This window comes from Dipodomys merriami, unplaced genomic scaffold, assembly GCF_024711535.1.
Source record: "Dipodomys merriami isolate MVZ:Mamm:240054 unplaced genomic scaffold, mDipMer1.0.p SCAF_897, whole genome shotgun sequence".
NCBI classification, from domain to species: domain Eukaryota; kingdom Metazoa; phylum Chordata; class Mammalia; order Rodentia; family Heteromyidae; genus Dipodomys; species Dipodomys merriami.
Genome location: NW_027206509.1, coordinates 269,198 through 285,723, shown reverse-complemented (window position 1 = coordinate 285,723; position 16,526 = coordinate 269,198). Strand labels below are relative to the sequence as shown.

Below are 16,526 nucleotides of genomic sequence, written 5' to 3'. Positions count from 1 at the left end.
AGTACTGACACACAGTGGGCTGTACATGGAGGACACAGTGTGGGCACACAGGGGAATACTGACACACAGTGAACTGCACACAGAGAACACAGCATGTACACCCAGGGGAGTATTGACACACAGTGGACTGTACACGGAGAACATTACATATACATATAGTGGAGTATTTACATACAATGGACTATACACAGGGAACATGATTTGTGCATGCAGTGGAGTATATACAAACAGTGGACTATACCCACAGAACATGACGTGTGATTGCAGTGGAGTATTCACACATAGTGGACTACGTGGAGAACACAATACATACATGCAGTGGAGTATTGATTCTGGGAAGAAAGGTAAGAGGCTGACTGTTGGGCCTACAATGGCCGTTCCTGAGAATGGTTGGCACTGAGGACCTCCTGGACTTCTCGGAAATCCTGTCTCCTCAATCCGGCTGCCTGAAACCTCATTCTGGCCCTCAGCCCCTCATCCCAGCTGCCAGGGGACCCCTGTTGGCCCTGGTCACTCATCTCATGGTGCCTGCAGATCCCACTGGCCAGCCTTGGGCCACTTTCCCTGGGTGGCCCAACACCCTATCTGGACCCCAGATCCTCTGCCCAGGTTGTCTTGAGATGCTGTCTGTCCCTTAGCCCATGACCTCCCTAACACCAGAGCTGGAAGACCTTTGACCCCTTGCCCTGGAGTTTTCCCAGTCTCAGCCAGCTGGCTCTTGGCCTCTTGCCAAGAACATGTCCAGCCCTCAGCCCCTAGACCTGGTCTGCCCAGACACCCTGCCATTTGCATTCCTCCTATTAGAGGCTCAGCATGCTCTGAGCTGTGCACTCCACATTGAAAGGGTTACCTTGGGGCTCAGGGTAGCCCACTGGGAGCTTCTCTCAAGTATGTAGACTCATGAAGGTACTGGTGTGGCCAGGCTGTGGCTGGCAGGCTTCCTGGCCATGTGTAGATGTCTTCTATGAAAGACATTTTGTTTTATTTTGTGAGAAATGAGACAGTGACTCAATCAAGCCCAGGCCATCCTTGAACTTACATTCCTCCTGAGGAAACCACCACACTGTGCTCATTTCTTTGCCACATTATAGGGGCAGTGTGCCTAACTCCCAGTGTGCTGCTGAGGAAATGCCTTGGGCAGTTGGCAGTGGGCAGGAGAAGCCACAAGGTCTCTGAATTGATGAAGTGGATGTGCAGCCTGGCCTGGCACCTTGTTGCAAGACTAGAGGGATCAGATTCCTGGAAGTTGAACATGCACAGTGTTTTGTTCTGGTAAGTTAGCCCAGGCAGGTGTCAGTGATGTGTAGGATAGGAGGACTTTAAATGTGGTTTTCATCCGGTCTTGACAACTGAATGGATTTAGGATTAGAAGGGGGGAGGGGTGACAGAGTTCAGTTGCCTCTGACCACATACATGTGCTCATGTGTCTATCCTCTCTGCCCACCCCATTTTTTCTTTGTGCTGTGTATGGGGAACTGATGCTAAAGCTCTTGTTAAATGTGGAATTCAGAGGTAAACAATCATTCTTCTCTTAATTATCTTGAGAACAGGGCTTGCTGTGTGCCTTAGGCTGGACTTTGGTGTAGCTTTCCTCATGCCTCTTTTTCCCAAGTGCTTGGATTATGGGGTGCCTGGCTCATTTATTTTAATTTTTTGGCAGTACTGGGGTTTGAACCCAGGGCATTGCCTTTGGTATATAGGCATTTCAACCTTAGAACCACACTTCCCACCTTGGCCCTTTTTCCATTATTTTTCTTATAGGTTCTCACTTCCCCCTTCCTTCTACCTATGTCTCCCAGGGAGCTGAGATTACAGAAATGAACTGTCATACTCAAAGGAGTCTAATTTTTAAAATCTTTTGAAGTATCCTGGTGAGAGAAGATTTTAGGATACGATTCTTTGTATTTTACTCTAAGCTTGCTGATTAGCCTAGCTTCTTTTGCCTTCTGATTGTTTTCATTAATTTATCAGAGATAGCAGGAACGAATAACCAGATCCTACAATGGCTACAAGATCTTATACATCTGACCTTACCTCTGCTCTTTCTTCTCTACTTCTACCTCTAGTTAGCCTGCTTTGAGCTTGAATTATGTTCCAGATTGGCTTTTTCCACTTCTGTTAACACAGAGCTATAAATTAGGCATACAAGTTTTGCTTTGACTTCAGTAGCAATAACAAAAATCACTTTTCTTGCAAAGATTACTTGTGTCAATTTTTCCTTGTTGTGGCAATTTTTAGGATGTAATATCACTTAAGTGTTAATACCGTTCAATGTGTCAGCAGCAGGGATTCCTTTGCTTTGATCATTGTTCTAATTGTCTATATTGGATTTGGAACATTTCGGTGTTCATATTGTTGAGTCTTGAAGTCTTCCCTGTGTTCTAGAATTTCCTTAATCTACACCTGAGGTTTAGTTTTTGTGAGGCTTGTTGATCATGGATGTGTAGTTGTAAATCAGAAGGAGTGGTGGACTGGCTGTTGTTCACATTTAACCACTGCCCTTGTCCTGCCTTTGCAGGCATTGATTCTGACTCCCAGAGGCCATACATTTAGTGGGTATTCCTGTGGGGGTTGTGCCACCGGGTTGCTGACCACCTCTTCTGTGCCCCATTCTGTGCTTGGACTTGGTGGCACGCTTGTTTTCCTAATTTCTCTTTGGAAACAGACAGTCTTGGCTCAAATTACTGTGAAGATTGTACCTGTGGGCTCAAAGGGGGTTTAGGGGAAGAGGTTATCCAAAACTCTGATGTCTGCAACAGTTGATGTGGTGTGGAAGGTTGGCTCTGACCTTTCTTTGCCTTCCAGAATGATGTTAGCCATGGAAGACTTAGGGGGGAAACACTACCATCTTTTCCAGCACGAGGACTTGGAACTTCATTTCTTAGACATTGGAACAACTTTTCCACTTCTGTTCCAGGTTCTCTACAGATGCAGTAGCAGCAGAGCAGGCAGGTGAACTGTGTATGCCCTGTGAGATGTCTGGGTAGATACATGGGCATAGAGAGGCCTGGCAAGTCCTGAATAGCTCAGGTAAGCAGCCCAGAGGGATAGGCTGGTAAGGGTAATGTTTAGGGAGAAACTTGGGCCTAAGTAGGGCTTGTTCCCATACTATGTCAGTGAGGCAGCTATCTGTCCTCCAGATCTCATCCTGGTATACTGACATATTTTGGGTGATTATAGGAGACCAGGGAATGATGTAAACAATTGTTATAAAGGCTTCCTCACCCTGATGAGTGCTCTTTTCCTCATGAGTGCTCTTTTCCTGGTGAGTATGTGCTCTCCTCCTGGTGTATATGTTCTCCTAGTGAGTGCTCTCCTCCTGGTTGAGTGTTCACCATTTTACTCCCACTCGTGGACTAGTGGATGCTGATGACATTCTTGGAGAGCCTGGGAGGAGGAGCATCAGTGTGTCTTCCTCTTCTTTTTTTTAGAAACAAAGGACTTTATTAGTCACAGTAATAGCAGTGGCCCAAGAACCCCCATCTTCTTGTCCTGGTTCTCTGAGACCCAATTCACGCAGCAGGGTAACATGAAGACAGCTGAGTGATTACTGCTCATGCAGTAAGTTGTATGGTGAGAACGGAACATCAACTTTAGGAAACCTGAACACTTTATAATACAAAATAGTATAGGTGTTCTTTATCCAAGGAGAGACAGTGTCTTCTATAGTGGTTCACAATACAAAAATATTTTAGAAGTTAGTTCCGGATTAAAGCAGTCATTGCCTTTTGTGGCAAAACATGGACATTGAGAGCTATGTGAAGAACTGCCTCCTCAACAGATATTTCAAATAATTTATTGAAAAAAACTAATAAATTCTGTGTATCATATATGATACTTTCCCATAAGAAAAATTTTAACTTGATTTTTGAAAATTTCACAGAACTGTAAACATTTTTATTTTTACTTTTTTTTCTTTTGCCAGTTTTGGGGCTTGAACATTGGGCCTTGGCACTGTCCCTGAGCTCCTTTTGCTCACAGCTAGCACTTGAGCCACAGCACTACTTCTGGCTTTTTCTATAATTAATTGGAGGTAAGAGTCTCACAAACTTCTCTGCCAAAAAAAAGCCAGGCCTGGCAGGAAAGTCTGTGAAGCACTTATCTCCAATAAACGACCAGAAAACTGGAAGTAGTGCTGTGCTCAATGATTGAATGCTTGCCTTGAGCTGAAGAGCTGAGGGATAGCACCCAGGCCCAGAGGTCAAGCCCCACAACTGACCAAAAAAAAAAAAAAAAAAGAATGTTTACTTTTGTCAAAGGCTTTTTTTGCATCCAGAGAAATGAGTGTGTGATTTTTGTCCTTGATCAGCTTATGTGTTGCATTGCACTTAAAGATTTATGTGTGTTAAACAATCCTTCATCACTGAAATGAAACTAAGTTGACCATGATGTATGCTATTTAACTAAATAATTTTTCCCTCTTGTTCCTAATTTGCTTAGTGTTTCTTGTCATCAAAAACCAATTAAATTATAACAGATAGCTTATGAACACAGAGTGAAGCAAAGATGGGTTTTGTCTAGGTTTGAAGAAATTGAAGAAAAGAAATATAGGGACAAGCCTTAATGATAATTCAGAAAACATTTTCCTAAAATAGAGTCTTTTCTCTCTGGCTGAGATTTGCTGTCAAAAATTAGAATCCATAGTTTGCAGATATTTTGTAACCAAAATCCAGATTTCTCATCACTTTTAGTCAAACCTTCTTGGGTGACCTTCAGAACTGAACAGAGTAAGCGTCAGAAGATAAATGTCTCCCAAATTCTATTGATGAGTAAACTTTCTTCATGGTTCCAAGTAAGAGAAGAAGCCCTAGGAACATCTGCTTCTTTTTCCTGATCTCTTCTGTTCTTATCATATTCATTCTAAGGTTCAATTCATATCCACAATAATCACTACCACTTATTTTATTTTCACAATATTTTAGACTTTATTTTAAATGTTCCATGAACAAATAGATTTCAATATTACAACAACATAATGAGGCAAATAGTAAACTATAATCACTTACGTGATGAGAAAACCGAAATCTAAAAATGTATTGTGTCTGAGATCACACTTAGTGGTGGTGAAGTCTACCAATACATTTTCTCTAAAGGCACTTACAAGTTCATAAATACTTACACAGCATTATAAAGTCTTAGCTATCTTAGCCATTCACACCTTCACACCATTCACTGAATGATTGTTCCAATCTCTGTTCCAACCACTTTTCATTTTGTTATAACAAATTGATAGATGCAACAATAAATCCACACTATTTGTAAGTTTTAAGAAAAGTTTACTGACAACTAAAAAAAGTGACATAATATTTTACATAGATACATGTCCTTCTGAGGCTAATTTCAAATGTGAATTCTGTGAGGAAGAGGAGGATTGGTCCCTTCTTCTGAACTTTAGTTAGCTGATTCTGGAACTTTCCATAGTTGTTTGTTTAGCTGTAGCCTTTACATGTGAGTCTTTTGAGTGGTTGGACAATAACTGATCGTTCTTCAGAGGTCTGAAGTCTCAACTGAACCCCCCTCAATATTTTCAGGATAAACAAGTTATAATAAATATATATCATAATTAATCAGTTTTGAAATTTAAGTAAAAGTAACAGGCTCGAGAAATACTGAAGTTAATGTCTTCAAATTCAATTTCAACTAATTTATTTCAACTAGGGATGTCACAGAAAGTGAATTTATATCAGGGCTCAAAAACAAATAATTAGGGGCTTGGAATGTAGCTTAATGGTTGAGTGCTTGCCTAGCATGCATGAAGCCCTTAGTTTGATTCCTTAGTACCACATAAACAGGAAAAGCAAGCTGAAAATGGTGCTGTGGCTCAAGCGGTAAAGTGCTAGCCTCAAGCCAAAGATGCTCAGGGAAAGGGCCCAGGCCGTGGACTGGAAAAAAGAAAAGCAGAAAGAAATGCTTAGTCCCATTGATGCTGTATTTTAAGAATTCACAAGATTCAATGTTAAATTTTTTGGTGCTGGGCCTGAAACTTACAATCAGGACTAATCATTGTTCCAGATCCTTCCTTTTGTGCTAGCAAGGCTAGCACTCAACAACTTGAACCACAATACCACTCCTTGCTTTATGATGGTTAAGTAGATATGAGTCTTACTACTCCTTGGGCTGGCTGCCAAGCTTACTCCTCAGCTCTCAGCCTACTGAATAACTAGGATTACAATCACCAGTCATTAGAGTCTGCCTGATGAACATTTTCTTTTTTTACCATATCACATTTTTTTTACCTTATCATCTCAAAAACAGACATGTATACCAATTTATACAATTATTATATGGTACATACTTTTTCAGGCAAAATTGCATAGAAAAAAGTCAAACTAATTTCAAAGTCATCTGTTATAACTAGTTGCAATTTTAATGTACTTAATTGTCCATATAGATTTCTGCCAATAATTTCTTCCTATTCTCACTGCTCTGTCATACCTTTTTCCAACCAAGTTTTGTAATTCTCCACTTTCCCCGTGTTCTCTTTCATTAAATGTCACCACTAGTCATGTCTTCTTCCAAGCTTCATTTCCTTCATTCACAGAACTTGTTTGCTTTTCGGTTTGTATTCTCAAGTGCTCTCCCTCACTCAGTCTAACTTATATGGATTTGAGAGAAAACTGATAGGAGATGGAAGGCTTAGGAAATACATTCCAATTCTATATGTGACTTTCATTGAAGGGAATGCCCAAGACAACCTTAGGTAAGGAACCTAGTTTGAAGAAGTTCTCAGGAATTATAAATTTCTCAAAGTCAAGTGGATTAGAAGAGGCCCAGAAACCAGTGTTCCCTCTTGGAGAAGCAAGGACAATACTGCAAACAAAAATTGGGTAAGAGAAAATAATTTGGGAAATTTACTAATTTTGGTAATTCTAGCAAGGTTGCTGAGGGTAATCTGATTATGTGAGATGGACTTTGGAAAGTTCAAACATAGGCTGAACTAAGCTGTGGAACTAGTAATTAGGTTTCCAATGAGCAGCACATAAGAATTTCACAATGAAGTTACACACTTGGGTTATTATCCACCTGGAGGCACTTAGGCCATGACACATTTTACATTCTCCCTGAACTTCTGAATGTTAATCTAAAGAACATAGATAAAGATGCACAGACTGCACTGGGAACGTGGCTTAGTTGTAGATTATGTGTCTTGTATGAATGAAGCCTTTGGTTCTATTCCTTAGAACCACATGAACAGAAAAGGCCAGAGGTGGCAATGTGGCTCAATTGTTGAGTGCTAGCCTTGAGCAAAAGAAGCACAGGGACAGTGCCCAGGCCCTGAGTTCAAGCCCCAGGACTGACAAGAAAAATGTGTACAGCCTGCATGTTGTCTGAAAATGATAAGTAAAAGGTAAAATAACAGATAAACGCAAAGTGTCTGATAAATCTGTGACCACACATTTTCAATCCTGTATGTCCACGTCTTTGCTCAATACTTAACATACCCTCAACAAATATTCTGAATGAATAAATTCATCAAAGAGCACTTTATAAGAAATTTAATGAAGCCGAAATTAAACCTGAAAATGGGAATGGCCAAAACTTAAAATTGAATTAGAAACCTGTAGTTAGTGTTCAAATGAAGTCTTTGTATCTCTGAGTCAAAGGTTAATGGGGGACCAGAGTATGTGAGAAGAATAGATGATAATTTGGTAGTAAGAGATTTTACTTTTCTGAAGAAATAGGGACAAAGATTGTTGATCCCCAACTTAAATAACCATTGTTTTTCAACTTGGACGTAGGAAAAAGGAGGTAAAAATGAGCATGTACATCCTACAGGAAAGAAAGAGTTATGCTTATGAAGATATCTGTAAACCCCAGGATGATGATTACCTGTGTAAGTAACCCTCTGTGCTTGTTCAAACAGAAGGCAAATGTGCTTTTATAATAATTCATCAGGTCATTTGGCCCCCAATTACTGGTTTACTCTAGTAACTTCACATGAAGAACTAAGCGACAATGATATACATTCTGTGCTCTTTCTCATGATTGTTAAATCTGGGAATGTACATATTTCTTGACTAATTTTTGCTTCTCTTGCCTCAGATTGTGAGCAGTGTCAGAACTTCTTCATCACCAGCTACACTGTTCATGGGCCACCTATATTTGTAAGAGACAATGTGGTGGACAAGGGGCATTATGACCATTCAGTCCTCAGTCTGCCCACTGGGCTGAGAATTCGTCAGTACAGTACCCTGAGGCTAGGCTTAGAGTATGGAATGAGGAATCTGATCTGCCATTGGGTTTGCACTTCAGCCCCTATGAGGGCTTGATCATAGAAGATGAAGATGCAGACAATAGGTACTCCTAGATGGTAAGAAATGCCCTCCCTTTCCCCCCTTTCTCTAACTCCATGTGTCCCCCTGTGCCTCCAATGAAACATTGCTAGGACATGGACAAAATAATTGTATGTGTTTGTGGAATCTGCATAAACATGGACATGCTGATTTAGGATCAAAGTATAGTGCATATAAACAGAGTGTGTTAGAGGCAAAGTGCATCCATGCTTAAGGAGCCTCTGTTAGGACTATGACAAATCCCCTCAGATGTGTAGACGGCATCTTATGTGTTCACAACTACTGAGTCCATGCAGGCTCAAAGAGCATCACTGGAATCAAGTAATGTGATTTTGCCGATTATTACCCAAAAGCCTTTAGCTTGTCTTTCTGAAACTCAGATCACAAAAAGGAGTAACTTCTATGTGTAGATGCAAAAAATAAATCCCAGGCCAACTGGAGTGAGTCCAGCAGTCATTTTCATGGTTCCTAAGAGGATATTATCCTCAGAAGACTTGCACCCTGATTATCACACATATGGATTCCCATATCTCCATTTTTCTTTTGCTGTACTTGGTGCTTTCAAAATTATGAATATTTGATGGACAAGAAATAAAAACATAAATAGTATAGCTGGGTTCCATAGCTCAACCTTTAATTTGGACTTTTGAGATAGAGATGATGAGATCTCAGTCTGATGCCATTCCTAGCATAAAAGATTATAAGACCCCGGTTACTACCAATGGCTGAGCACGTTGGTGCACATTTGTTATCCCAGCTACTGTGGAAGTACAATGGCTGGATAAAGTGAAGTATCTCCAGCAACCCAGGCAAGCACAAGCAGGATGGCAACCCAGGACAGCAGGGTAAATAATACCTCAAAAACAAACTGTGCACTGGTGGCTCAAACCTGTAAGTAGCTACTCAGAAAGCTCGGATATGAGTATCATGGTTCAAATCCAGCCCATGGAAGAAAGGCTGTGAAACTCTTATCTCCAATTAACCAGCAGAAAATCAAAAGCGGCGCTGTGGCTCAAGTGGTAGAGCGCTTGCCTTGAGTTGAAGAGCTGAAGGACAACATTCAGGCACAGAGTTTATGCCCCTTGACAGACAAAAATACCTCAAAAATAAACAACACAAAAAGGGCTAGTGGTTCAAGTGGTAGAGTGCTTGTATTGCAAGAGGTAAGTTTAGTTACTGAGTTCAATCATTAGCTCTGGTATGTATGTATGTATGTATGTATGTATGTATGTATGTATGTATGTATGTATGTATGCATATAAATATGTGTACTGTATCAAAATAAAAATTTCCATGAGAGACAAAATTAAGACATCAGAAGAAAAACCAAAGGGCCAAACTTCATTCATAGATCCTGCATCTGTAAAGCACATACTGTATACGAGTCAAAGAATTATCCTCAGTAGTTGAATAAATCATATTCCCTGAGTAATTGCGAAACACATGTGGAGATAGAAAGGACAATTTCATTGTAGGAGTATTTAACTATAATTTTTCTTCGTAGTTTTTGCAAAGTACATAGTGCCCTAACAACCTACAAGAAAGAACTTTAGTCTATTAGGGTATACTCAAACACGTAGAATCAGAGTTGGAGCAGTGGTGAGGTTCAGAAAGCAATGGTTGTATGATATGTCCTGCAACCCTGTGCCATGGGGAACCATTGTCTTATCAGGAAACAACATCATGAATAAACAAATTTCCCTCTATTGTCTTTATAAGACAAAGGATTCTCTGAATTTCTATGGGACCATAGTGGAGACAGGTGCATGAGTGAGTCCAATCTAAGGAAAATTACTTGGGCCAAATGTCAAATGATGTGTGCTAATCTAGAAACAGAATGCATGTCCCCACCAAAATCTATGACATAAACTTTAACTCAATTTAGAGAATCTGGAAATCAATCTATTTGTGACAAATAAGGATTAAGAGAAGTCTGGAACTGAGCTTTGAAAACAGTGCACTTAGAGTTCTAGAGTGGATGAGTATAAGGAGTAGATCCAAAGGGAGCAGAAACTTACCCTCTTATGTTTCCTTCCTGTGCCTGCTTCAACTTTAGGTATATGAACTGTGGCAGGTGTGCTGAGAATCAGAATCCGAGGGCCTTTCAGTATCAGAGGTAGATCTTCTACCAAACCTGTCATGTCATCAAGGCAGGATGTGAGCTGCTTGTCTCGTATGGGGATGAGTATTGACAGCAACTGGGCAGTAAGTGGAAGAAAGAGCTCACAGCAGAAACAGGTGGACCTTACTATGGTTCCTTAAAAAGGAAGAAAAGAAAAAAAATAATTCTCTTTAGGAATTTTCGAATATCAACTCTTCGGTGGAACAAAAGGCAATTTAACGTGAGAAAAATTTCAAGTTAAGTACCTCTGAATTTAAAGATGCAGTTTGTATACTTTATTAGGAACATTTCCTTATTTTTAACTATTTGTCCTGATTTTACATTTTAAGAAATACCGTGCTAAAAGGCGTAGAGACCAAACAAAGAACCTACCAGCTCTCTTTCAAAGAACCAGTTACTTCTGGCCATTGCAGTTTTTTCTTAATTCCCTCCATATTCGCAAATATTATGCATATGTCATTGTTCATTCATTACATAGTCTACATATTCTGTGAATATATTACTAGGAAGAAAATCAGTTAGAATGAGAGTTCCTATAGAGACTTGTGTCTTTGACAAAAATGAATCCATCTTTTCTCAGGGCATTTTGCTCTAGCCATGGCCCTCAATTCTTGGTTCCATGGCTGCAACTAGGCCTTACTTTTCATCCTCACTAGAAACAACTAAAAAGTTTTTAGTAAGGATGTTCTTTCAGTAGAAAGGCCTGAGATAGAGGAGGAAACATAGCCCTGTGAATATCTCCGAGATGGCCTGTCATCGGCGTGGAGAAGTTGACTCCTGTAGTTGGATGTGTCAGTGAGAGGACAAATAGGTTGGCAGTGATTTCAGAAACTCTAAGGAAAATATCTGTTATCTGCTACTGGAAAAAGAGTGTCAGTTCATGTTCTAAGAAAATGTAACAGTAAAAATAACTAAGAAACCAGACAGCCCTGATCTGTCCAGGAATCTCAGACTGCCCTGACCGATTATCTCCCAACTCTATCAGGAAGCAATTTAGGTCGGGAAATAATCCAGGAATAGTGCCCTCAGCATTCCTGTGATTGGCCCCACCTACCCCAACTTATAATATGCTTGCTATGTATGATTTAACCTATCCTGTAACTGCTAAGCTAGAAAGTCCCTGCCCTTACTGGAAATGATCATTCCCCAACCAATAAATTTAAGACTAGATTTACTACGAACCACCGACCTATCACAAAATCAGTGTTGTAATGATCCTTCCACCTGCTTCATACAAAATAAAAAAACCTTGCTGACCAAGAGATTGGGACTGACAATTATTGACCTGCGTGTCAGGGAAGATTTGTGAGTCCAGCTCGAGCTGTAATAAACGACCCCCCTGCATTTACATTGGCAAGGGCTCTCTGCTGGCCTTTGGGGGAGGTCTATGGCCTGGTACTTCAGCAGGAAGCAGGAGGACAGCGAGAGTCCAGAAGACAGGAGAGGCACAGGAGTGAATGCACCTTTCCGTGGAGACGCCTGGGCCATGCTTATGAAGTTCCCAACATGTACGTGTTGGCCTCCACGCAAGTCCCTGGAAGTCCCACTGGTCTGGGGCACACTGCCTGCTCTAGATCTACAGTCTGAATTCCCCGTTGGCCCTGGACCTGGCTGGGCTGGAGCTGCACCCACCAGCCATGCTTCCTCCACCCTGTTGCGCATAGCTTCCCAGCCACTGCTTGGTCTTCAGCATCTATGCCAGTCTGGCTCTCTGGGGCAGGCTGAGGCTGAGGTGACCATTCTGGGTGCCCGTTCAAGTCGTGTGAGGCCAAAGCTGTGGTGGAGCCATTCCTCACACACTTCCAGGTATGTCCAGAAAGGATTGAACTCCACTGGCCCAGTGCTGCCGTCCTCTCATCCCCAGAGTTTACCTCCATGTCCCCACCTTTGTTGTTGAAATTGTTCAGCCACTGTGATCTTAATTTTCATTGTCCTCCTTTGCAGTACTTGAGATTCCTTCCTCTTCTCACCAGGCCACCAGGCCCCATGGGATCTGCCCCAACAACTCCACCTCACAGACACTCTCCAGAACCAGGCAGCCTTTGGGCATGCTGCTTCCTGAGCCTCCGGCTTCCTGCCTCTTTCCTTGCTTCACCAGCTTCTGCCAAGGCCTCCTCTCCCCTCCACACTGCCCCAAACCTCAACCCCAGTGTGGCCTCCCATGTGGCCAAACTCATCTCCCTACCACGCCCAATCCAACCCCAGTGTAGCCACTGCACTGGAGAAGACAACTAAGGTCCAGCAGCAGCAAAGATGACAAAGTGTACAGCTGGTTGAGAACTGGAGGCAGCATAGGTCTCTCTGATCATCTTTCTCTTCACTTACTCAGGTATTAATTGAATTTAGTATTTAATTTTTGGTACACAAAATCTCATAAGTATCTTCTTATTAAGCCTTTGCAGAATAGCTGGTAGAAATGCAGTCCCGGATTGTGTGTTGTTTAATTTTTTTGAGATTCAGAGATGTTTAAAGTAGTTATAATCATCATGAATTCTCACTTTCACAGTAGAGCGCTATTCAGAAAATAATTACTTATGCATCTATTATCAATTATTTACATGACTTGAAACTTAAAGTTTCAAATATTACAGGAAGATCTTTGATTCATGTTGAGTGTATGTGAGTAGGTTGAGCTGTTGCATACATTCATTGTGTGTGTGTGTGTGTGTGTGTGTGTGTGTGTGTAGGGGGTGTATATGTATTATTGAAATCAGGGATAAGGATGAGCACTGGTCTGAACTTGTTTCCTTTTTCTGAGAGATATGGTATTTCTGTGTTGGTGGTAAGCTCTGACTGCTTGCCTTTGCCTGATGTGCACTTTGCAGTTTTTTTTTTTCAAATAAGCTTCTTATTTCTTATTGAGCAGATAGGGCTCTGATATTGCTTTGCCTTTAATCTGCCATCTAGGATCTTATTTTCCTCTTTAAAAATTAACATACAATATAAATTTTATCCCCTGTCTGATTTTCCCTTTAATTTGCATTTTGAAATAAGTAGTATAAGAAGTTTGAGCTCTGTATTCATGAAGTTTGAATTTTCTGTTTAATGTAATAACTGGACACATTTGTTAGCACAAAGATCTTAAATTTCTTTTGTAGTTTTAGTTTAAAATACCCTCCTCCATGTTTTTAGCATGGGAAGACAAACAATTCCTAGTAAAAATGATAACAATTTATCCTTTAACTATCAGATAATTCATAATTAATGTCTAGTGGCAAATGAATACATTTCTGAATAGATTTCCTTGATAGACCCGTGCACAAAAATACCCCTCATAGGTGCTGAGAAGGTAGATTAGTGGTACACAGATTACCTTGCATGCATGAGGCCCTGGGTTTGATTCCTCCTCACCACGTAAGCAGAAAAAGCCAGAAGTGGTGCTGTGGCTCGAGTGGTAGAGCACTAGCCTTGAGCTGAAGAGCTGAGGGCAGCGACCAGGCCCAGATTTCACCACCAGCGACAAAAATAAATAAATAAACAAATAAATATATAAATAAATAAAGAAATAAAACAAACTCATACACAAGTAAATTAATTTCAAAGGTTGATTACTATTTTAGTTAGGGGCAGGGTGCCAAGATATAGCAGACCTCTGTCCCAAAGCTTCAAGAAGGATTTCAACAGTTGACAAATACTGAAAACAAAAAGTAAAAAACATAGCTCTGCCAATAACATATAGAATCTCCATTCAAACAGAAAGAAGTACTACGAATGAAATACTTTTTATAACATTTGTTAAGAGATTTTGGCTCTATATTAATTATCATATCAATTGACCTTCGAAAACTCTATAGGTGGGCCTGAGTCTCAAGGTCCTCTAACTAAAACTGGAGGAGAGAATCATCAACCTGGACTTTAAAAAATTGTTATTGTTAATGTAGTGGACATACGGGTCACCATTTTGTAATTTAGATAATGAGTTCATTTCATTTTCAAAAATCTAATCACTTCTTTGCTCTCTCTCTGTTTTTCCCTCCTTTCCCTGCCCACAAGTGGTATAGTTGATTGTCAACATAATATCTACAGAGTATCACTGCTGCATTTGTTTCCTTGTTCTCCTTGAATTTCTGTGGCTCCCACACTGCCCAGAAATGGATAAACAAAAAAAAGAAAAATCCATCGTTTTCAATTCCTTTAATTCATTTCAATATAAACATCAGTAGTTTTATGAGATTGTCAGGCTCTGTCTGCACATTCCGAACACTTATACTTCCTATACCTAGTCATAACTCCCACCAGATTCTAAGATACACAAAATAATTCTGTTCACTTTCCACAAAAGAAGAAGCTGAGATTCAGAAAGATTAAGTAACTTACTGGAAATACTGGGCTGAGCATAGTGGCTCACTCTTATATCCTTACCTACTCCAGAGAATGAGATCTGAAGATCATAATTTGAAACCAACCAAGGTTGACATATACCTTACATGTTTATCTCATTAACCAACAGAAGTCAAGAATTGTGTGATTCAAGTGGTACAGCTAGAATGCCACCAGACTTGAATGGGAAACCTAAAGATAGTGCCAATAGGATAATTTTTAAGAACCAATGCTGCCCCATACAAAATCTCAGACACCACACACACACCTTTAAAAAGATGTTAGTACGGAAACCCAAATAGTTTTTTTTTAATTTTTATGTTTAGTTATTACCTTTATTGATGTATGACTTGATAGTCTTTACTGATGAGCCACAATTTTGAACTTTGTTGTAATTATATCCATGTCTGTGCCAGAGAAACATTCTCCTAGTTGTCTTCCCCCATTTCTAGCAACGATAAGTTGTCTCGCCTTGGCCCAGTTTCAAGTTTATTGTTCTAGTAGATCACAACCATCCTAATAACAAGGGTTATAGGTGGTAACTACTGTACTGGACAATACCTGCCTTGGGAAAATTGTTCAAATTTCTCCATTCAGTGGAGGTTGTTAGGATACACCCATGATCACTTTGTGCTTAGAATTGGGAACTTTTTAGGTCCAGGAATTCAGGACAAGCACTGTGTGCTACTTCATACTTGTTAACTTTAATTTCAGCTTCCTATTATCTACTTTAAGCATTGTGTGAAGAGAAAAATTGCCCCTAGGAGAGAGAAACACAGTACTAACTGTTGTTTTCAAAACACAGGAGGAGGAAAAGAAGTTCTGAAAGAGGCATATAGCCTAGACAATGAGTTCTTAGAAACTTGGGCTGCCTGTTAATCTTAACTTCAACATAGAAAGTCAGAGCCTGCAGTGGCTTGTAAGCTCCATTTATATTCCTGAGCATGCGGCTCCCTTCCCCTCAGCCCTCTGATCCTTTACATCAGGGTTTCTTAGTGTGTCTTAATGTGTTCCTGTTAGTTCAGTGCACAGGTGAAAAATTAAGCATGCCCAACCATGGGTTTCCATTGCCCTAGTAGACGTTTTGCATTTTAGGACATTCTTCTTGGGCCCTCATGTGCATATGATCACAGAAGCGAATGTCTCACAAACCATGGAACGCAGTTGTTCAATGATGATTAACTCACACAGAGGCACAGACAGGTTGGGTTAGGAAACTTTGTGAGAGGCCTTGGATTGGCACATGGCAACATTGACAGTAATTCCTCAGAGAAATACCACTGATTAGAGGGCTATGGAGAGGTAAAAGGAGAATGAATTTAACCAAGTTCTTATCTCAGAGAGAGAAATAGATTAGACAGAATGATAGGAGAGTGATTTAAAAGAATAGAAGAAAAATGGAAATAAAAATTTAAATTTAAACAGTGAAACACTTAAAAATTATGTAAGTTTAAAGAAATGGTATTGAGAGAAGGATAGAATGAGAGGAGGTGAGGCATAGGAGACATGAAAAACTAAAAAATAGAAGTGCTTAAAATTAGTTATTAAAAATTAGGGCTGGGAAAGTGGCTCAGTGGTAGAGTGCTTGCCTTGCATGAATGAGACTCTGGGTTCGATTCCTCAGCACCACATAAGCAGAAAAAGCTGGAAGTGGTGCTGTGGCTCAAAGTGGTAGAGCACTAGTCTTCAGCTGAGGAGCTGAGGGACAGTGCCCAGGCCCAGAGTTCAGGCCCCATGAATAGCAAAAAACAGACAAACAGGAAATTATATAGGTATAAAGATATAATATT

The 16,526-nt window shown here is 40.4% G+C and overlaps 1 pseudogene; it reads left to right on the top strand.

The window, feature by feature from the left end:
• Window positions 1-7,761: 7,761 nt before the first annotated feature.
• Window positions 7,762-10,657, top strand: LOC138820533 (histone-lysine N-methyltransferase PRDM7-like; annotated as a pseudogene).
• The last annotated feature ends 5,869 nt before the right edge of the window (window positions 10,658-16,526 follow it).